Source organism: Podarcis raffonei, chromosome 3 (assembly GCF_027172205.1).
Source record: "Podarcis raffonei isolate rPodRaf1 chromosome 3, rPodRaf1.pri, whole genome shotgun sequence".
In the NCBI taxonomy this organism is placed as follows: domain Eukaryota; kingdom Metazoa; phylum Chordata; class Lepidosauria; order Squamata; family Lacertidae; genus Podarcis; species Podarcis raffonei.
The window spans coordinates 6,403,750-6,426,192 of NC_070604.1; the positions used below are offsets into that span (position 1 = coordinate 6,403,750).

At 43.5% G+C, this 22,443-nt stretch overlaps 1 long non-coding RNA gene across 1 annotated transcript; it reads right to left on the reverse strand.

Annotated features, from left to right (window-relative positions):
* Positions 1-13,375: 13,375 nt before the first annotated feature.
* LOC128411610 (uncharacterized) lies at positions 13,376-20,509 on the reverse strand. The gene is made up of 3 exons (XR_008329841.1): positions 20,346-20,509; positions 17,781-17,892; positions 13,376-13,456 (listed from the first exon to the last, which is right to left on the reverse strand). It is a non-coding gene; the product is annotated as an uncharacterized LOC128411610 (long non-coding RNA).
* Between the last annotated feature and the right edge of the window lie 1,934 nt (positions 20,510-22,443).

Genomic DNA, 22,443 nt, shown 5'->3' on the forward strand with positions numbered 1-22,443 from the left:
ACACTTTACCATCTAAAAGGTAAATTAAGTCTGTTCCTAAAAAAACCAAGAATATAAACATCACAAAACAGCCGTTTGGTGGAATCTTTTCTTCCATGGTTCAGAGTGGGAGAAGATACCACCAAACAGGTTTGTGATGCCCATAACTTGGTTCCTGCTGAAACGTAGTTGTACTATTTTTTTGTATTCGGGTCAACTCTGGTCTTCTCTCTGTTAGCGCAAGAAGCACATTGAACTGCCCAGTCATTTGGGTAGCTCTGAATACGATATGTCTTAACATGCGTGATGATTTACTTCCTAGAGAGCAAGCATCTTTCCCCAGCTCATCTGAATCCCCACCCCTTGTGAGTGATTAGGTACATTTTACTCTGACTCGCCCTTCTTTTTTTAGTGTAAACAAGGTGATGCAATTTGTAAACCAGAACCTCTGCATGGGGCTCAAGTGAATGGGAAGAAAACGGCTCTTCCATTGTTCTAAAAATCACAAGGAAATCTAGTTGAGTGAACTCTGCTTGACTCGGTTCAGATTTTGCTTAGTAATTTTGAGCTTTCCCAGGGCTCCTCTAGATGTTGGGAATTCTATTCATTGGGAATTCGTTTTGATTTGCTTGCAGGGAAGTTATAGGACAATGAGCATTCATCCTGACTTGTTTACAAAGCTCTAAAAGCCTTAGGACCAGGGCTCCTATTTTTCACCGCACATCCACCAGTTGTAGGGCTCTCAAGGTGGTGGCCCATTTAATGTGGAATGTATTAGCAAATGGAATAAAGCAGGCTCCAGCTTTCTACACTTTCAGACACATGCCTAACAACCTTTTTATTTACCCAAGCCTTTTCTGGCTGATAGATTTAATCATGGTCTGGCTCACCATCTTTTGGTGTTATACTGCTATTATTTTATATCTTATTCTTACTGTGTGTGTGTGTGTGTGTGTGTGTGTGTTTGTATGTTTGTGCACAGCTCTGATATTTTATAATGTGATCTGGTTACAAGTCCTTAAAAATATGCTGCTGAAATGGAACACTCAGGATGAGACGGTTAAATCTGTAATGATTAAATGGGCACAAGACGTTGGACATAATATCATGTTTGCTGACTGGGAACAGTTGTGGACCACCGGGATTAAATTTACGGCATGTAATGCCTTAAGAGAGAATATTATGAAAATGATATACAGGTGGTACATGACCCCAGTCAAGCTTGCAAAAATCTATCATTTGCCCGATAACAAATGTTGGAAAGGTAAGGAAAATGAAGGTACATTCTTTCACCTTTGGTGGACGTGCCCTAGGATTAAGGCTTTCTGGGAAATGATATACAATGAGTTGAGAAAGGTATTTAAGTATACCTTATTGAAGAAACCAGAGGCCTTTCTCCTGGGCATGGTCGGCCAAGTGGTGCCAAAGAAGGACAGAACGTTTTTTATGTATGCTACAACAGCAGCAAGAATACTCATCGCAAAGTATTGGAAGACGCAAGATTTACCCACTCTGGAAGAATGGCAGATGAAACTGATTGACTGTATGGGATTGGCAGAAATGACTGGCAGAATCCGTGACCAGGGAGAAGAGTCGGCAGAAGAAGGTTGGAAAAAAATTTAAGGACTATTTACAGAAATATTGTAAAATTAAGGATTGTTGAATGATGCTGGATTGAAATTGAGTGGTTTCTAGCTGTAATGATATAAAGGAATATGGAAAAAAAAGGGATTGGATAGAAAACAAGGTGTTTATAAGCTGTAATGCTTTAAGTTAAGGATTTGCTGAACAAATAATTTGAAATGGAGTACAAGAAGGGGAGGTATGAGGAGGTCAGAGAAATATGTTATGGAAAAGTATGTATTATGAACTATATGTTTTTTTTTAACTTTTTTGTTTGCATAAAAATTGGAAACTTTAATAAATATCTCTTTAAAAAAAAGTCCTTAAAAATAATAAATAATGATGAAGGGCACCAGTGGCAAACTGCCCCCCCCCCCAGTGCTTCTCTCTGATCTCCCAAGCTCTTCTACTCCAAATGGAAACAAAGCAGTAGAGGCCACACAACCTCGTTATAGAGACCCTTAAACCAGCCTGCTTGCTTCAGGTGCAGTGCAGGATACTAACATGTTGCCAGCATTGCAGTAAGCTTCAGTTGCCAGACCAGTCAGCTTCTGTGTGTGTTGTGAGGAAGGGGGAGGGGGAGTGTATTGTCCTTGCCAGTGTCTTGGACTGGCATACAGTCTTACCCATAGGTGCTAGGGGTGTGGGGCACCCGGGCGCTGGGCTCCCAGGGGTGCCAGATCGAGAGTCCAGGGCCCGAGAGTTGAGTCCAGGGAAGAGCCTGCCCATCATTCGGAGCGCCACGGCAGGATATTCTGCTGCGGGTAGCTCTGTGCCACGGGTTCGGGTTTGGGGGCGACCGAGCCAGCGAGACACTGAGGTGGCCAGCTGGCTCCGCCCTCCTGCGCGCCCAGGACTGGGCAACCGGGGGGGAGGAGGCGGGCGGATCTTTGCACCCTGGTGCCGCATATGCTTAAGACAGCCCTGCTGGCATAGCACACTTTTCCCACTCCTGCTCTAAGGCTTCCAGTGGGAAGGCCAGACCCTCCAACGTTCCGCAGATGAAGATAAGGACATTTCTCACCCCCCAACTACCCTTGACCCCCCCCATTTTTGTCCCCCCCCCACCCTGTAGAGCATTAGAAGAAGGGCAAGTGACACCATCATTTCACCAATGGGACACAGAACACAAGCTGAAAAAACTCCTTAATCCTGATTTTATTTTATGGTAAATTTACAAAAACCAGTAAACACACACCAATAAATATATTTCAGAAAGGTTAGGTGTAGATGATAGAAAATTTGATTTGACTTTTTAAAAAAATATCAAGATTCCTTGCTCTCTGCTCCACTGCCCCTTTCTTCCCACCCAGGGCGGCTATGCCCAGTGCATGAATCTCCTCCTTGCCCACTCTCCAGCAGAGCTTATCAGTAGCAGCACTGGTGGGTGAAATAGGGACATTCCAGGATCAAATCAGAAGCCAGGATGGCTTTTATAATTCCGGGACTGCCTCTGGAAAAGAGGGACACTTGGAGGGTATGCCAGACCCATGTTGTCAAGTGACTTCTGAAGACTGAAAGGGCAATATCCAGGCTTCTCCCAGGATGCCCTGAGCTCTTTGATGTCCTCCTTGGTTGCTAATGACATCTCAGCGGGAGGGTACCTTAGCTTCTGCCCCATCGCTGTGTTTATACCTGACAAAATTGACCTGGGCTATCATAAACACTTCATGGAAAAAGCAGAGGGTTTGAATTTATAGCTCTCCAGATGTCAGGGGAAGGAATATAAAAGTGCAGGTGCTGTATAATCAGGAGAAATTGTTCAAATATATGCAGATAAGTGTCTAAGCAGGGGTGGGGGACAAAAAAGCAGCAAGATAGGGAAATGTTTAAGCAAGGATTCCTTATATCTGTGGCTCTTGGATGTAAGAACTGGTAAAAAGCCAGATCTGGTGTAATATGCAGAAACTATCCTAGATGTTGCAGGAGGAGGGGACTGTGTGTATTTAACAGTAACTTGTCATGATTGTAATTTGACATTTGCCATTAAAATAGCTGAGTTACTTTAGATTAAAAAACCCTGGCCTGGCCTATCACACACCCGACTCATAGTGCCTGGGGATGTTTGTATCTCCTTGCAGATCCTTCTTATGGCTGGCCGTGCACATTGCCTGCATACCAGTCATCTTTGGCAACGATGAGAAGTCATGTAGTATTTAGGACGGCATGTGCTGTCCTTGCACATGCATTTTGAAAGTGAACCTCTTGGAAGCGAGACCCGTTGATCACATGGGGCAATAAAACAATCCCTTGGGTCAGATGTGCTTACAACTTGTGAATTAACCTGTGCCTCCCTGCCGGATCAGAGTCCGGATCTAATGTATGGGAGAGGCAGCTGATGCTATCAGCTCCATAAAGAAACACTTCCTTCTTTCTTGCTACTTCACATCCTGGCTGCTCCTTGCCACGTTTTCTTCTTTGCTGTAAAATGACTGATCAGCCCCCTCATCGTTGTCATCACTTTCAATTTGCTCAGATATGGCCCAGTTTGCTGATATTTCAGAAAGAGAATCAGCTTGAATACATGTAAGTAAAACATCACAACGGGGAATCTAAGGAACGTGGTGTTCCTTCGCTGCCCACACACTCCTAACACCCTTGCCTACACTTAACGAGAGACGTTTGATGAGAATGGAAGAAATTGTATGGATCGCCTACCCTGATTTCCAAACCTGTCTACATCACAGAGGAGTGCCCTATAGAAAGCCACACTCATCAGAGCAGGGGTCTAGTCTGATCTTATGGGTGAGCATTTGCACTGACACAAACAAGGCATTGGCCCCAGGTGCATATTTTCAGGGAGGCATTGGCAGGGTGGCATGAAGAAGACACAACAGGCATGCGACCTTCAAATCAGTCTGCCCCAGCTCACTCTCCACAACCTGCCCCCCAGCGCACCTGCCTCTGCTCACCTGGGTGCCATGAAGACAGGCTCCACCGCTGTTTGTGAACAACTCCACATCTTGTTGTGCGAGCTATGTGCATATTTTTTTATTCCCTTCATGCTTCTGGCTACAGAAGCAGGGGTCACTCACGCTTCTTCAATCGCTTTTCCAAGTGAATATCCCAAGCCTTAATGCATGTCCAAAAATAAATGTATTCACATTCTCTGCTACACAAATGCACGTGTGTCTCTCTCTCAGCTGAAATGCATGTACATAGGTGCTTTACTTGTTTGTCATAGTTAAATGTTTGCAATTTTGCCCCAACACATTTTTTAACCTCATGCACATGAAGGCAGTGATGAGGGGTGGAAATGTTTGGCAGTCATTAGTAACAATGGCTGCCAACTGCAAACACAATATTAGGCAAGCTTGACAGTTTCAGTGTTTTTAGCTTTGTGTATTAAATGCAAGTAAAATAAACATGCCAAATTAGGTCACTCTCTAGAGCATCAGAAAGGTCTCTGGTGCAAACTGATATTTTGTTTATGCAGCTTACCCTAAATTCAACATTTTCCACCCCCACACTAGTGATTGTGAGCATAAATTCATCTCTCTCTCTCTCTCTCTCTCATGTTGCAGAAGAAAACTTCTGTTTCTCATCCTCTGACTGCAGGTAAAGGTAAAGGGACCCTGACCATTAGGTCCAGTTGTGACCGACTCTGGGGTTGTGGCGCTCATCTCGCTTTATTGGCCGAAGGAGCCGGCGTACAGCATGACTAAGCCTCTTCTGGCGAACCAGAGCAGCACACGGAAACGCCGTTTACCTTCCCTCCGGAGCGGTACCTATTTATCTACTTGCACGTTGACGTGCTTTCAAACTGCTAGGTTGGCAGGAGCAGGGACCGAGCAGTGGGAGCTCACCTCTTCGTGGGGATTCGAACCGCTGACCTTCTGATCGGCAAGTCCTAGGCACTGTGGTTTAACCCACAGCACCACCCGTGTCCCATCTGACTGTAGGTAGTTGAAAATTAATAAAGGAATGCCTAAGTGGAACCTCCGTATAGAGAGTCAGTATAGCTTTGAAAACACAATGCTCAGGACATGTTGCAGGTAAAGTCCACCATTTTCATGCTTTACAGTGGTACCTCGGGTTACAGATGCTTCAGGTTACAGACTCCGCTAACCCAGAAATAGTACCTCAGGTTAAGAACTTTACTTCAGGATGAGAACAGAAATTGCACGGCGGCGGCACAGCGGCAGTGGGAGGCCCCATTAGCTAAAGTGGTACCTCAGGTTAAGAATAGTTTCAGGCTAAGAACAGACCTCCGGAATGAATTAAGTTCTTAACCCGAGGTACCACTGTACTTGTTGTTTCCAGAGGCATTCAGATGGCCATTTTTTCAAAACAAAATGCTGGAGTTCCGTTTGCCTTGCCCCCACCTTATGATTTGTTGATTCCCTTGTGCCAGTCAAGCACTGACAGCGCATGAGTGCAGTTAACTGCACATGCACCCTTTATTGGGGGGGGGGTAAGCATACAGTTGGGCAATTGTAAATTTGCTTGTGCAGTTTCCCACTTTTGTGCAAATCTGAGGCATCCAGATTTTCTAGCACTGGAAAAGAACATGAAAGCCACTGTAAATTCTCAGCACACACTTCTCAGGTTGCTGCCCAATATATTTAGTGTAGAAATTTAGATGGTGTTTGCTTGCCCAGTTTTCTGGGTTTGTGAAAATCTGAAGGATCAAAACTAAAAAGAAATTAAAAAACCATTTGTTTAGGAGCACCCCGGAAATAGTTGCAAGCTCAGCAACTATTCAAAAGAAATGAAAGCATGAGACAGCATGAGAAGGAGAAAGTGACAATTGATCTATCCACCCCAAAACACGGAAACAAATCATTTTCTCCAGTATATTGGATTATCCTTGAATTGGATAAACCTGAATTTACAGAGGGAGAGCATCAAGCTTGGTGCTGGGCTGCACAAATGGCACTTCAAACAGCTGCGAAGCTCTTAGACTTCCCCATAGAAGAATCTGAACTTGCAGAGAAAAGCCATGTTTCTAAACCTCCTTTCCCACACCAGTCCATCTCTACACAGGTGCAAGTCCTATTGACTTGACTGGTTTGCTGCCATGTAAGTGGGATTATGATTGCAGCCTACCGGCTGAATTCCATAGTTGGTCCCTGTTATGTACTGAAGTTCTCACCCTGGGCCAGCAGGGGGATACTGTAGATAGTTCAGGTCCACATATGCAAATAAGGGATCGAAAGTGACGTTCAGTGATTGGATAGTTACAGAAAGTTGTTACAGTTGCGTTCTAGTGGAGCTCTATATAAGCAGGCTGGCTGAACCCTTCAGTTCAGTTCTGTTCTGGCCTGTGAATAAACAAGAGCTGTTTGAAGAATCGCTGTGTCGTCTGCTATGTTCACCCACAACTTAACAGTCCCAATACTTCTAAGGACTGAAATAAAGAAGCAGACTTTGTCAGCAGTTGTGTCTGGGGGGCTGAGCACAGAGGATGTTCTCAGTAGGCTCTGTGACCTCGGCTGAATGTGTTTTAACTCAGAATCGGCTGAGCACATCCAAAATACCTGAGATGGTGGTGAGCACTGGGTATTTGCAGGCTTCTGAGCAATGTGGACCATCATGTCCTCCCTTCCCGTCAGTTTGCCAGGATTGGATTGGATTAGTAAATCAAGAGGAAAGTAGGGAAGTGACAGACTGGAATTAGCAAGGAGCTCAACCGCCCAGTGACGAGAGTTGCTATCTATATCTCTCGGGAGAGATTTTAATGTAGTCATGACATAGTATTTAGGTGATGAGTTAAAGTATTTGGACTTGCCTGGTCTGGTCTCAGTAGCTTATATATGGCTATATATCATTGCACTTGTAAGCAGCTGCCGAAACCAGGAGGTAAGGCAAAGCATGGCAAGCCAAAGAGTTTCACTGGCCCAGTTGTAAATCTTTACATTCAAATATTTATTCTGTTGTAAGGCATGGCGCCCAGGGATGTTGTGCTGACTCTATGATTTCTTGCATAAAGCTGCTGATCTGTATTCCGTGAGTGCTTCAAAGTTTTTGCTATCTGCAAATGCCTGAATGCAGAACTGTATTAAGGTTCTTATAAAGGAGAGACAGGCAGTGAGTCGAACAATCACCTGTATGTCGTAAGAATGTTGCACATACATTCCATTTACATGTTTATATTTAATACATTTATACCCAACTTTTATTCCATCATGGAAATTAGGGTGCATGCATAGAGTTCCAAGTCATCTCCTGCCTAGGCACCTTTACATTACTGCAACATGTTACACAAGGGGCTGCCTCTGAAGACAGTTGGGAAACTGGAGCAGGTGCAGAATTCGGTGGTAGCGATGGCAGGCCTGAGCAGGTGAGGCGTAGCGAGATTTAGGTTAGAAGAAGTTGGAGGGGATATGGTTCTCCCCTATTTGAGTCTTCCTTTGCTGCTACAAAACAAAAAAATTCCTTCCAGTAGCACCTTAAAAGTAAAGGGACCCCTGACCATTAGGTCCAGTCGTGACCGACTCTGGGGTTGCGACGCTCATATCGTTTTATTGGCTGAGGGAGCCGGCGTACAGCTTCCGGGTCATGTGGCCAGCATGACTAAGCCGCTTCTGGTGAACCAGAGCAGCGCATGTAAACACTGTTTACTTTCCCACCAGAGCGGTACCTGTTTATCTACTTGCACTCTGATGTGCTTTCGAACTGCTAGGTTGGCAGAAGCAGGGACCTCACCCCGTCGCAGGGATATGACCTTCTGATCGGCAAGTCCCAGGCTCTGTGGTTTAACCCATAGCGCCACCCGTGTCAGGTGTATCTGACAAAGTGTGCATGCACACGAAAGCTCATACCAATAACAAACATAGTTGGTCTCTAAGGTGCTACTGGAAGGAATTTTTTTGTTTTGCTTCGACTAAGGCAGACCAACACGGCTACCTACCTGTAACTTTGCTGCTACAGTGACTCGTGGCATCATTGCTAAAAAGTACACAGGATACTGAAGGGCTGTAGCTCAGTGGCAGTGAATATGCTTTGTGTGCAGAAGGTCCCTGGTTTCAATAAAATATTGCACAAGACACTACAAGACACACACCATTTGAATAGCCCATCAACTGGGGGGCCGCCCCCTCAGATATTATATTGGGAGGGGGGCTGAAGGGACCTTGGCCCCTAGGAGTCGGCTCCTATGCCCAGAAAACACCATTGACAAAACCTGTGAACAGGACTCATCTGGGTCTTCAATATGAATGAATGACCTATAACCTGCCTCTCAGAACTTCCTATTTCCTTAGCCTGTGAGGAATGAGCGACGATGCGGAAGATTTCGGCAGATCCGTGGCAAGATCAAAGACAGTAAATTATTTAACATCGGTTCTACTTTTTGTGGAATTATTTAAAGTATCGTAATTGCATTTCAGCTCCCCAGACTTCATTTTCAAGTCTGGAACTCTGTTGGGAGCCATCACAATCACTGAAGAAGATAATATTACAGACTGGGTATAAAAATATCTTTTTAATGACTAGCAGATTAGTGAAATGTCTTGACCTGAATCTAGACCAAACAGAAGACTGCTTTTTGTTTTGTTTTGTTTTAAAGGAAGGTAAGAAAAGAAAAGACTAAATTGTCACCACATTGTTATGCTTGCTAAATTTTCCACAACTGAAAATGTCTGCTGATTAGATAAAATTTGTAACATTATGCAGTAATGCAAGTAATGATGGCTACATCTTGTGTAGTCCCTCCCCCTGCTACCCTTGACTTTTTGGCATTTATATATTTTATGTTTTATGTCTAATATTAGGATTTCTGTTTCACCACTGACTCTGCAGGGTGCTCTCTGAATAAATATATTTCAGTGTAACAATAACAACAATCTTTGGTCTCATTGCTTGCATCTATTTAATAAGAAGTGTGCTTTGATTGTGCTTTTAGTTTTTAATAGGTAAAAAAGAAAGAAAAAAAGTTTATACTGTTTTCTAACTGTTGCATTTGTTTTATGAGCTGCCCAGAAAACATAAGTTCTGGGATGACCATAAAAAATCAGTAAATAAATAAAAGTAGCTTGCTTGTATGTAGGAAAGTTGAATGATAATCAAGGCCCAGTGTTTTTACGTCTTAAATTTCCCTAGAGTATCAGATTGTAAACAACACTTTCACAAAACCCCAGACTTTCTATTACAGTTCCATTTACTCAGAATAGGTCATGGAAAATGCAATAATTGTTCTGTTTTATAGAAAACTCAAAAAATAATTTTAAATAAAAATTTCAAAGGAATGAGAACTGGTAAGTGAGGAGCCTCCTTTACCCTTTCTTTCCAACTTTCCTCGTCTCTATCCACTATTACATGTTTGGATAGATGATAGATAGATGAAGGTATGACCTTTTCATCAATGTCAGTTCAGATGAACTCACTTTCTAACGGATGTCATTGGTAATATGCTAGTGTCTTTGGAAAATGTTGATAATTGCTGGCTTGGAGTGACACGCATTATAGTGCCAGCATATGCAATGACATTGGCCATTTGGGCAGTATTGTTTTGTAAGAGGTACCAAGTAGAACACTTCACTTTGTCCTCTTCTAGAAAGCAATCCAGAATAGGAACTGACATCTTTGTCCAGATGGGCAATCTTAACAGCTGCACAAGCCAGATGTTCAGCTGCTGAACTTTAGTTCCACCACTAGCTTTTTTTGACAGATGTATGTATGGCCATCAGATAACTCATTTTTGGAGTACGTTGTCATGTGTAAGCAAGTTCAGGAAGAATTTTGTATTTTCCAGTTTCCCAGTGCAAATGTGTATGTTAAAATATCTTGATCACACACGTCGTTAGCTCAGCTTTCATCCAGAATCACTGATTCTTCAGATAGTTCTTCACTGGTGGCTTCATAGCTATCTGTTCTTTAGTTTTCAAACTCATCGTGGTGCAAAATGGAGTGGAAGCAAAACATTCCTCTGGAGCACATCTGTACTGCAATATGTACTTTAGCACCAAAGAGGAATTACAAAAATGACACACCACAAAGGGAAATACAATGATTTTGTCCCTTTTTCATCTAGAGAGGGTCGGCCAAAATGGTGCCATTCTAACTATGATTGCCCTGGCAGTAGGTAGAACACCTGTACCTGTCCTGTACAAGAGTATCTGGTTTGTAAAGGGTGAGGTGTACTTGTATATCTAAGGAAAAGATCTTGATCAGCTGAGCCTTTAACATCCAAGATTTTAGTAGTACAGTGGTACCTCGGGTTAAGAACTTAATTCATTCTGGAGATCCGTTCTTAACCTGAAACTGTTCTTAACCTGAGGTACCACTTTAGCTAATGGGGCCTCCTGCTGCTGCCGTCCCACCGGCGCACAATTTTTGTTCTCATCCTGAAGCAAAGTTCTTAACCCGAGGTACTATTTCTGGGCTAGCGGAGTCTGTAACCTGAAGTGTCTGTAACCTGAGGTACCACTGTAGTAGTAGTAAAGGTAAAGGGACCCCTGACCATTAGGTCCAGTTGCAGACGACTCTGGGGTTGCAGCGCTCATCTCGCTTTATTGGCCGAGGGAGCCAGCGTACAGCTGTGGCCAGCATGTGGCCAGCATGACTAAGCTGCTTCTGGTGAACCAGAGAAGCGCACGGAAACGCCGTTTACCTTCCCTCCGGAGCAGTACCTATTTATTTACTTGCACTTTGAGGTGCTTTCGAACTGCTAGGTGGGCAGGAGCTGGGACTGAGCAACGGGAGCTCACCCTGTCACAGGGGTTCGAACCACCGACCTTCTAATCGGCAAGCCCCAGGCTCTGTGGTAGTAGTAGTAGTAGTAATTATTATTTATTTTATTACTTAGACCTCGCCCATCTGGTTGGGTTTCACCAGTGGTGACCTTGCTATTCAGTGATTTGTTGTCTGCCAGAGTAGCAAGTACCACTTGAGCATTAGGCTGGTTGTAGTATCCTGTCCAGTGCTATTTTTCTAGAAAAAGAGGTTCTGGAACTCAACATGAACACCTCCCTCGTTCTCTTAGAATGGCATTGGCGCCCACCTGAGAGGTGCCATTCCAGAGAATTCCAGCAGGGGAAAAAGCCCTGATTTTGTCACCATTGAAAAATATCTGTAGTAATTTACCTGTAGCTCTTGTGATCTGATTGTAAAGCTGAAACTCACATGAGAGATAATTCTCCTGCAAATGGTCGATTCTGCCATATGAATTTAGGCCAGTGCGTTAAATGCTGCACGCTTTATTCTGGCAGAGTTTTTCAAAGAGAGGTTCGTAGGCTATAATTCAGAGGGTGTGGGTGAACAAAATACACCTAGCACCTGAACATATCTTAGTTTTATGAAAGTCTGGAAGAACTGACAGATGAAGGAGGGCAACAAAATGACAAAACCGCAGGGGGATATAAATAATGCAGAAACACATGGGAATTGCAGCTCTGTTGTTTGAGAGATCTATGTTCAGGGTTGAAAGAAATATTGAAAGGGAAAACGGTGCGCTAGGATTTAAGCGAAGGGCTGTAGCTCAAACATCTACTTTGCCTGCAGATGGGTCTAAATTCAATCCCGGTCATCTCCAGGTAGGGCTAGGAGACACCCATCTTCTAGCGAGCCACTTCTAATTAGTGCAGACAATACTGAGAAGAAGAAGAAGAAGAAGAAGAAGAAGAAGAAGAAGAAGAAGAAGAAGAGGAAGAAGAAGAAGAAGGGGAGAGTTTGGATTTGATATCCCGCCTTTAAGGAGTTTCAAAGCGGCTAACATTCTCCTTTCCCTTCCTCCCCCACAACAAACACTATGTGAGGTGAGTGGGGCTGAGAGACTTCCAAGAAGTGTGACTGGCCCAAGGTCACCCAGCAGCTGCATGTGGAGGAGCGGAGACGCGAACCCGGTTCCCCAGATTACGAGACTACCGCTCTTAACCACTACACCACACTGGCTCTCGACCGATTGCCTGAGTCAGTACGAAGCACTTTCCTATGGTCCTGTTTCAGATCACAGTGGTACCTCAGTTTAAGAACAGTCCAGTTTAACAACAATTTGGTTTACAAACTCTGCAAAACCGGAAATAGTGTCTTGGTTTGAGAACTTTACCTCGGTCTAAGAACAGGTGGAAGGGCACCGGCAGTGGGAGGCCTCATTAGGGCAAGCGAGCCTTGGTTTTAGAACGGTTTTGGTTTAAGAACGGACTTCTGGAACGGATTAAGTTTGTACACTGAAATACCACTGTATTGCTGTAAACTGCTTTCAGCATGCAGCCCAACTCTTTACATTCATTCAGAAGTGAATCCCGTTGTGTTCAGTGGCCCTTACTCCCACGTAAGTGTGCCCAGGCTTCTATCAAGCTGCTTTCAAAAGACTTTCTTGCTGGTTTAAAAGAAATATTCACTTCACTTTGCTAATTTTCTACTAATTGCTTGAAGTTTGTGTTAAAACTTTGCTGCCGTCTCCTCCAGTTAGTTGCTAGTTACCTTCATTCGTATTAGATGCTCTGTACAACATTTGGCTTCCATAGACACTCTCTACTGTGTGGAACAGAAGAGATAATTAATCTTCTCAGAGCCGTCTTGGGAATTTTAAAGAAAGCTTTTTCATTTTCTTTGAACAAACAATTTAAAGAGTTCATGCCATAAAATTAGAATGAATAGTCACTGCTTCTCAGTACTTTCTGGTTGCTTTAAAGAAACATGATCTCAGTCTGCTAAATTCTAGACTGAGATTCCTTCACGCCACTATGAGTGGTTGATTTTAGACCAATTCCCACAGTCTCATATTAACAGGACTAGATATCTGTCTGTAGCTCATACTGGATGTGAGCAGTGTAAAATAAAATGGAAAAAAATAATTTTACACCTTTATTACTAAACAACATGCAAGTGTGATGAAAGTACATAAGGTGGTTGTTGTTATCACACGTGGGAACTTGGCATGTCTTCGGTCATTCTGTTTTTATACGTATCTCTGGAAGGGAAGATTCTTTTCATATTCTTTTTCTAAACACACCCACCCTGCCTGTTTTAATCCCCAGCCTTAATATTGGGGAGAGATTCATATCTCCATACGTCAATATGGTAATTTACTGATTTTTCTTCTTCTTTTTTTTTTTTTGGTCCTATCCCAGGTATTATACAAAACCTTCACCCCAAAAGTCCATAAATATGGCTGTTCTAATTCCACTGAGAGAACCAAATACTTTCACGATTATTTCAGCAGTTGGGGAAAATCCAGCCATCTCAATTTAAAAGCAGCTAAATATCTTTTTTGCACTATATATTCTTATAGAGGCCAAAGTAAAGCCCAACACAAGCAATATAACAAACATACAAAATCTGCTATAAATGTATTATATTGGTATTAAAGAGAAGCTGCTGAATTGCAACTCATTACCAAACTTAAAACCATGGAGAGACCTGGTCTGAACAAAGACATTGGATTCTTATCTCATTATACATGACAAAGCCATTTTTCACCTTCTCACCCCTTGCTTTTTCCTGTAAGACCTATTGCAGTCGTTAAGAGTCGTCAACAGGCTCATCACAGCTATCTGCCAATCACCCATTCCCACCACCCTTCTGAGTAATACCCCTCCCCACCTTCTCACTATATAGAGGGATCTGGCAACTTCTGTTTCAGTGTATCTGAAGAAGTGTGCATGCACACGAAAGCTCATACCAAGAACTAACTTAGTTGGTCTTTAAGGTGCTACTGGAAGGAAAAAAATTTTTTTGTTTTGACTATGGCAGACCAACACGGCTACCTTTCTGTAACTGGTATATTGGTATTAGTTACTTTATTATGATACCAATACTTGCACTTGGAGATCTATATTTCTTTCCTCTGAAACAAGCAAAAAAAGCTAGCATAAAATGCATCCTTTTAATGAGATTGCTGAACCTTCCTCCTGAAAGCTTCCGTATAAGATGCAAGTAGAAGGCTTTTATTATTGGCTAGTTCTTGCAGCTTTTCTCAGTCCTCTGAAAAGCTGCAGCTGACATTTTTGGGAAAGTGAGACAGAGGATTTAGGTCTTGATTGGGGGTGGGGAACTGGATCAGCCTGTGGACTGGATCCTACGTTCTCCCAGGCCCTGCGAGCTAGTTTGACAGGTGCATGAGGCTGCCCACCTCACCTGTCAGTCACTGATACCGTCATGACATCAGGTGAAACATTTTCCATTGTGTGGGCGTTTAAAATAAATTCTGCAGGCAGAAACCCCGGGGGGTTGCAGGTACTGATGGTCAATTGATTGGTGGGGTCTGCAAACTATGCTTTCGGCAGGACCTCAGTCCTGTACGTTTGGTATGTCTTAGGGGAAATGTCCTTGTGGGACACTTTGAGATAATGGTGCTGGAGGTTCCTCACTGCTGGTCTTGGCTTAGCATTGCACGCTCTGCTTTAGTTTACTGATGTAACACCACATTGAACGTGAATGAATGCTAAGCTGTTTTTTTTGTTCTTCTGACACATTCTAAAAAAGACAGAGTGGGAAATGATATATAATGAATTGAAAAAGGTATTTAAATATACCTTCTTGAAGAAACCAGAGGCCTTTCTCTTGGGCATGGTCGGCCAAGTGGTGCCAAAGAAGGATAGAACTTTTTTTATGTATGCTACAACAGCAGCAAGGATACTCATCGCAAAGTATTGAAAGACGCAAGATCTACCCACTCTGGAAGAATGGCAGATGAAATTGATCGACTGTATGGGACTGGCAGAATTGACAAGCAGAATCCGTGACCAGGGAGAAGAGTCGGCTGAAGAAGATTGGAAAAAATTCAAGGACTATTTACAGAAATATTGTAAAATTTAAGAAAGTTAGTTGGTGTTGGATTGAAATTGAGAGGTTTCTAGCTGCAATGATATATAAGAACATAGATGGGGGGGAAAAGGGTTTGAAAAATAAGGTAAGGTTACAAGCTGTAATGCTTTAAATAAAGGATTTGCTGAACAAATAATCTTAATTGGGATACAAGAAGGAGAAGTATGAGGAGGTCTGAGAAATTTGTTATTGAAAAGTATGGTTTATGAATCTTATGTCTTTGTTTAATGTTTCTGTTTGTTTTGTTTGTTTTGTTTGTTTAAAAAATTGGAAAACTTAATAAATATTCTTTAAAAAAACAATAAAAAAGACAGAGTGGGAGTTGTTTGTAGGCAGCCAATTGTTACTTTTTAAAAAGCCAACTAGAATCTGATTGGAAATATTTAGATGTCTACTCTAGGTTTCTTGGCTTTGCCCTCATCCTAGAGAATTCTTCGCTTATTACATTCAGTGAGTGTGCAATTTGCTCTAACCCATGGGTAGACAACCTAAGGCCCGGGGGCCGGATGCAGCCCAATCGCCTTCTCAATCCAGCCCGCAGACGGTCCAGCAATCAGCGTGTTTTTACATGAGTAGAATGTGTGCTTTTATTTAAAATGCATCTCTGGGTTATTTGTGGGGCATAGGAATTTGTTCATTCCCCACCCCCCAAAAAAAAATATAGTCCGGCCCCCCACAAGGTCTGAGGGACAGTGGACCGGCCCCCTGCTGAAAAAGTTTGCTGACCCCTGCTCTAACCATCTGAGCTACCAGTTATAACTCATTGCGATATACACTTGTGCAGAGAGTCACACGTAGCATTAAAAGGGGTACAGTTCCTGCACCTGTGGACACAATAGTTGAATCAAGTGTACACTCATTCACAAAAATACGTGTACATGTGTAGAGACAGCTTGCACCCGTGTTTGGTGTAATGTGCGGAAAAGCCTTAGGTCAAGCAGTAATAAGAATAGACTTGGAGATCCAGGTCGATATGTGTGGATATATATATGCTAAAGACAAAATGAATTAAATTATTCTGTCTCCCCCGGGTGCTACTAGATGTGCGCAGGACACCTTTCTCTATACACATCTGAAAACTACTTCTTGCTGTTCAGGATGTAAGCCCTTCTGGAACATGGATGGCTTGTGGAATTTGGCTCACCTGAACTATTTCCCACTGTGACCCTGAAGCTATTCTGCTGGAGGACAGTCTGTTGCCTGTCTGGTAGAACTAGCTCAGAAACCAGCTTGTCTGTTGAACAATGCAAAAGCACAGCATGGGCAACTTTGACCTGCTTAGTCAAGGTAGTGGAGTGCCCTGGTAAGGTACTTAAGGGAGCAACAGAGATGAGATGAGTACTTTTCCATAAATGGCCTTTTTATTGAGAAAGTACAGAAGAGAATGGCAGTTTAATTGTTGACTGTGAAGGCTGTCCCAGAGAAGGAATGGGAGCGGAGGATGGGTTGTGAGACAGCTGCTAGCCATGGAAGCTGCAAGATATTTGCTTGACTTCTGAGAAGGAGAAAGGAGGAGGAATTGCAGGAGAAATGGAAAAGCGGACAAGAGGGAGAGAGGACACTGACAAACTGGAACGTGTCCAGAGGAGGGCAACCAAAATGGTCAAAGGCCTGGAAACGATGCCTTATGAGGAACAGCTAAGGGAGCTGGGCATGTTTAGCCTGGAGAAGAGGAGGTTAAGGGGTGATGTGATAGCCATGTTCAAATATATAAAAGGATGTCACATAGAGGAGGGAGAAAGGTTGTTTTCTGCTGCTCCAGAGAAGCAGACACGTAGCTGTTTGACAGTGGAATTTGCTGCCAAGGAGTGTGGTGGAGTCTCCTTCTTTGGAGGTCTTTAAGCAAAGGCTTGACAACCATATGTCAGGAGTGCTCTGATGGTGTTTCCTGCTTGGCAGGGGGTTGGACTCGATGGCCCTTGTGGTCTCTTCCAACTCTATGATTCTATGATTCTATGATTCTAGGTGGGGTAGAGAAAGAAATAGACTTTTCCTTCCTTATGTTCTGTCTGCAAACAGTAAAACGAAGAGTCTCAATGGCAAATCAAGGATTTTCCATGCGGAGTCCACCAGAAACAGAGGTGCAGGAAAAATAGAACCCTCAAAGCATTGAGTCCACGGTGAGCTATCTGGCGGCCAAAGGTACAAAGAATGGGCATCCAGCAAGCAGTTCCAAAGGCTAATCAGACAGAGCTTCTGAAATCACACTAGTGTGCGGCCTCAAAGGGTACTTCACTGGACTTCCAAGTGCAAACACTGTTTGTAGTATTACACAGTTTACAAAAAAAAAAAGTCATGCTGGATCAAAAATTTCTTCAGCGTTTCTCCCTGATCATCTCCATCAATTAATGAAAAAGAAATTGCATTAAAAATCATCAAAGGGAACGAGGATTTTCCATGAAATTCTCATGGATGGTTTGCAGGGTTTTTATTATTTTTCTTTTGCATGTGTGCTTGTGTGTGCTTACCTTATTTTCAAGGTGGCCAAAGTGTGAGTGTACATTCATTCATCTCCAGGGAACAGCCTTACTTCATACCTGCACTTCTTGAAAATGCCATGACATTCTCAGCTGGGTTTTCCTGCAAGTATAAGAAAGCAGGGAGGATGCCTTGCTTGACAGCTGTTTGTTGCTGCTGCTGCTGCTGCTTTTACCTTTACGGAAATTGGTGCAGAAATGTTTTTTTTTGAGTAAAAGTGAGTGAGGATGCTTATATCAGGCACTTGGTAGATGACCTCTCTGACATGATCACTCCTCCCATGGAGCGTTTTCCGATCAGGAAGGATGGGTAGGCAGGGAGAATGCAAAGCACTGGAGAGGCAGGAAAGGAAAGGAAAGGAAAAAGGAAAGGAAAGGAAAGAGGAGAGGGAAGGGAAGGGAAGGGAAGGGAAGGGAAGGGCTCACACAGCCCCTGGCCACCTCACAACAACAAGGAGAGCTCAACACCGTACCCAACAAATGCTAAAGAAATTCTAATGCGCCCTGTAAATAAGGCAGGAAAACAGAGGCCTCTTTCATGGGGGAAGAGAACATTTCAGAAATTTGAGACAGGTGGCACTACTAAAGAGTAGGATGGTATTGGAAAGGCGTTTTCAAGGTCACAAAAAGAGATTTTTGTTTTGTTCCTCCTGGAATTTAAAGTACAGTGGTGTTGCGGCGCTCATCTCACTTTATTGGCCGAGGGAGCCGGCATACAGCTTCCGGGTCATGTGGCCAGCATGACTAAGCCGCTTCTGGCGAACCAGAGCAGCGCACGGAAACGCCGTTCACCTTTCCGCCAGAGCGGTACCTATTTATCTACAGTGGTACCCCGCAAGACGAACGCCTCGGAAGACGAAAAACTCGCTAGACGAAGGAGTTTTTCGTTTTCTTAGCCGCTTCGCAAGACGCATTTCCCTATGGGCTTGCTTCACAAAACGAAGCTTGCCCCGCAAGCTCCGGGGATAGCGGGGAAGCGCAGCGCGTCTTCCCCGCTGTCCCCGGACCTCTTTTGAAGCAAGGGGCAGCAACGGGGAGAAGTGATCTTCTCCCCATTGCCGCCCCTTGCTTCCAAAGAGGGGACAGAGGGGAAGGCGCGCGGCGCTTCCCCTCTGTCCCCGGACGGTCTCCATAGGAACGCATTGATTGATTTTCAATGCATTCCTATGGGAAACCGTGCTTCGCAAGACGAAAAACTCGCAAGAAGAAAAAACTTGCGGAACGAATTAATTTCGTCTTGCGAGGCACCACTGTACTTGCACTTTGACATGCTTTCAAACTGCTAGGTTGGCAGGAGCAGGAACCAAGCAATGGGAGATCACCCCGTCACAGGGATTCGAACCGCCGACCTTTTGATTGGCAAGTCCTAGGCTCTGTGTTTTAACCCGCAGCACCACCCACGTCCTAAAGTACAGTGGTAAATACGCTTCAGGTTACAGACTCCGCTAACCCAGAAATAGTACCTCAGGTTAAGAACTTTGCTTCAGGATGAGAACAGAAATAAAGCAGCAGCGGCACAGCAGCAGCGGGAGGCCCGATGAGCTAAAGTGGTGCTTCAGGTTAAGAACAGTTTCAGGTTAAGAACGGACCTCCGGAACGAATTAAGTATGTAACCAGAGGTACCACTGTACTTCTTGTGAAGGACATCCAAAATCCCAGGGCTTTCCATTGCCAAGCAAAAGGGGAGTGCTGATTTTATTAGGTCTCAGAGGATGGTTGAGCACTCACAACTTTAGGATAACCTACTGTAGGATATTGAAAGTGTGGACCCAACTCCTTGTCCATTTCAATATAAGGTTTAAGGGGGAACCTTTCAACTGTAATTTGTCCTGGTTTGCCAAACACTTAGTAACTCACCCGCCTGGGTAAAATGTACTTGCGAGGGACACACAAATTGGTGGTAGAACAGTCCTATCCATCTGGGAATTGTAGTTCTATGGAGGACAAGGGGACTCTTGTAGAAAATTCCCAGCACCCTCATCAAACTACACTTCCCAAAATTCTTCAAAAGTCACATAGGCATGTAAATCATCCACTCTTCAGAGAATAGTACCTAGGCAGGCAGCATTGAGGACAGCCATTTTAGAGAGAAAGTGGGTATAGACAAATAGGTCAGCTTCAGTTTCTTTCTGTCTCGTTTTTCTAATAAATTCAGTTCTCCACATTTTGCATTTTGCAAATTTGCATTTTTTTATGGAAAAGTTTCATTTAAATTCACCCGTAATTTCATATGCATTTCTTCTAAAAATATATGCATTTTTGCATGCACTTGTTTAATATACACATTTTCCCAGGCACTTCCCCTGTAATATGTCTTTTGTATGTTAATTTCATTTATATATTTTAATGCACATTTTCCCCTAATATATGCATCTTTGTACACATTATATGGTTGGATTGCAAAATCTGGAGAGGTATGAATGTCAAGGGTCCAAGTATTTTTTCAAGAAGTGAAAAATTAGGTAGGTTCTCATGTGACTTGTACCAAATTTCTCCTCCATTCCTAGTAGTGAGTTAGGGACACTATCTAGAATATAAATTAACATTTATACTCACATTCCAAGAGATACATCTTCTGCTAGCTGATTTTTCATATACGACTTTTGAGCAGGAGTGTGGATCATGGTAAAATGCAGAAGAGAAGTTCCTAGCAATGATGCAGAATACAAAAATGTCAGGATTTGAGTATGCTTGTAATTTAAACGTATTGACTTGTCTGAAAGAAGGTGCCAGACATGAAAGGCAAAGCAACAGGAAGTGACCTGCTGAGTTTGTTGAACTGAGCTGGAGATAAACATCACAGACAGGAAGTACATCATCATTTAACTTGACTCAGCAACCAGGCAGAAGAACTAATACAATTGCTGATAAGTGCTGTAATCCCAAATAACAAATAATAAGGACAGATGCTTCTTGCCTTTAAAATTAATGTAATGCTATGCTAATCAATAGCTAAAATTGTTGCAAGCTAGCTGTCCATTAAAGCAATTGTTCTGTATTCTTCAGTTGCTAGTAGACAAAGAGCAGATGGTTCTTCTGGGAAGCAACACTGCTCATTTGAAACCCAGTTTTCCCACGTTGCCATTTGCCGCACTTTGGTTTGATATACTTTGCAGCAGTTCGCTTGAACTGTACTATCAGAAATTGAAGCTGGTGCTTTATTTAGTCTTATTTTCAGTATGTACATGCAAATCACGCTGTTTAAACTGGGAGTTCTGGGGAAAGCTGTCCAGAGGCTGAACGAAACAAATTCAATATATTTCCCCCCTGCACACTGCAACCAGATGGGATTCTGAGAGTCAAAGTTCAGAAATCATCCAGCTGCTTCGGGGTTTCTGATAACAGATCATATCGTGGCGAGGGCTTCCCTATCTTTGATTACCCATGCGTCTAAAATTGGAGTATGTGTATTTTCCTCCTCTTCATGGGTGAATTTTTATCACTCCTTGGGTGCACATTATTCACTCTTGTGCTGAAGCTGGCCATAACTTTTGAATGATTTCCAGTGTGCCATCCGAGTAACTGTTACATCACTCACTGGAGGCCTTGCTCATAAAGTCCTATTCATTGAAACTCGGAGCTCTGTTGGTGCCAGTCACGGAGACTCCACAACTCAGCACCTGCGGAGCACAATCCTGATTCATGTACCTCAAGCTTCAGGGCATTGTCTGGGGAGAACCGAGGACCTAGCTTAGCTGTTTCCCTTCCCCATTCTCCCTCCACTTGCTAGCAGCATTCAAGAGAAATTAAGCTTGCAGCCGTGTTAAAACTGTTGTCCCTAATAAACCAGGCATGGGCATGGGCAAAACAACCAGAAGATAGCCTTGCTGTGCTATCACACAACCTGTGAAGGCAGGGAGAAAGCAGCTTCAGGGCTGCTAAAACCAGAGGGCCTCTTGTGAAATTGAGAGGGCTGCATCATTATGTTATTTTCATTTGTGAAACTGTTAAGATCAAAAATAAATAATGAAGAAGAAATTCAGTATGCCCAGAAACATGTACAAATAAAAGTTAGCCTTTTTGTTAAATAATAAATTAAAAATAAATTGCCTTGTGCGAATCGGATTGCCGCAGTGGCTACAAACATCCAGCCCAGTTGCACTTTGTCTGGGGTTACCAGACGTTCCCGGGGACAGTCCCTGGATTTGCAAATCTGTCCCCGGACAAATTCAATCCCCGGAATGTCCTCAGATTTGCAAATCTGTCCCTGGGAAACATGGCAGCAGCAGCAGCAGCAGCCCAGAGCCGGCCTGGTAGCACAGTTGGCTCTGGCTGGCTTCAGGAGCTGCTCGTTGCCGCTGCCACTGCCACTGCTGAAGGGGAACCGGGGACATCCAGCAGTACAAATCTCCTGCCCCCTTCTCCCTTTGTTTTGACAGATCGGGGGAGGCTTGGGAGGCTCAGGCGGGTGGGTGTTGTCCAGTTTTTAAAAAACTCTGCGCATTTATGTTTCACAGGGTGCGAAAGAAGGGCTTTGCACCTTTATACAATATGCATGTGTGCTTGGGCCCAGGATCATTTGCCTCACCATGCCCACTACTGACTCCCGGTTGCTGCTCAGCTTCAAAATAAAAGAAATAAATAAAAGAAAAAGTGTCCCCGGATTTATTGGGGAAAAACTGGTAATCATAACTTTGTCAGTATACAAATTCCC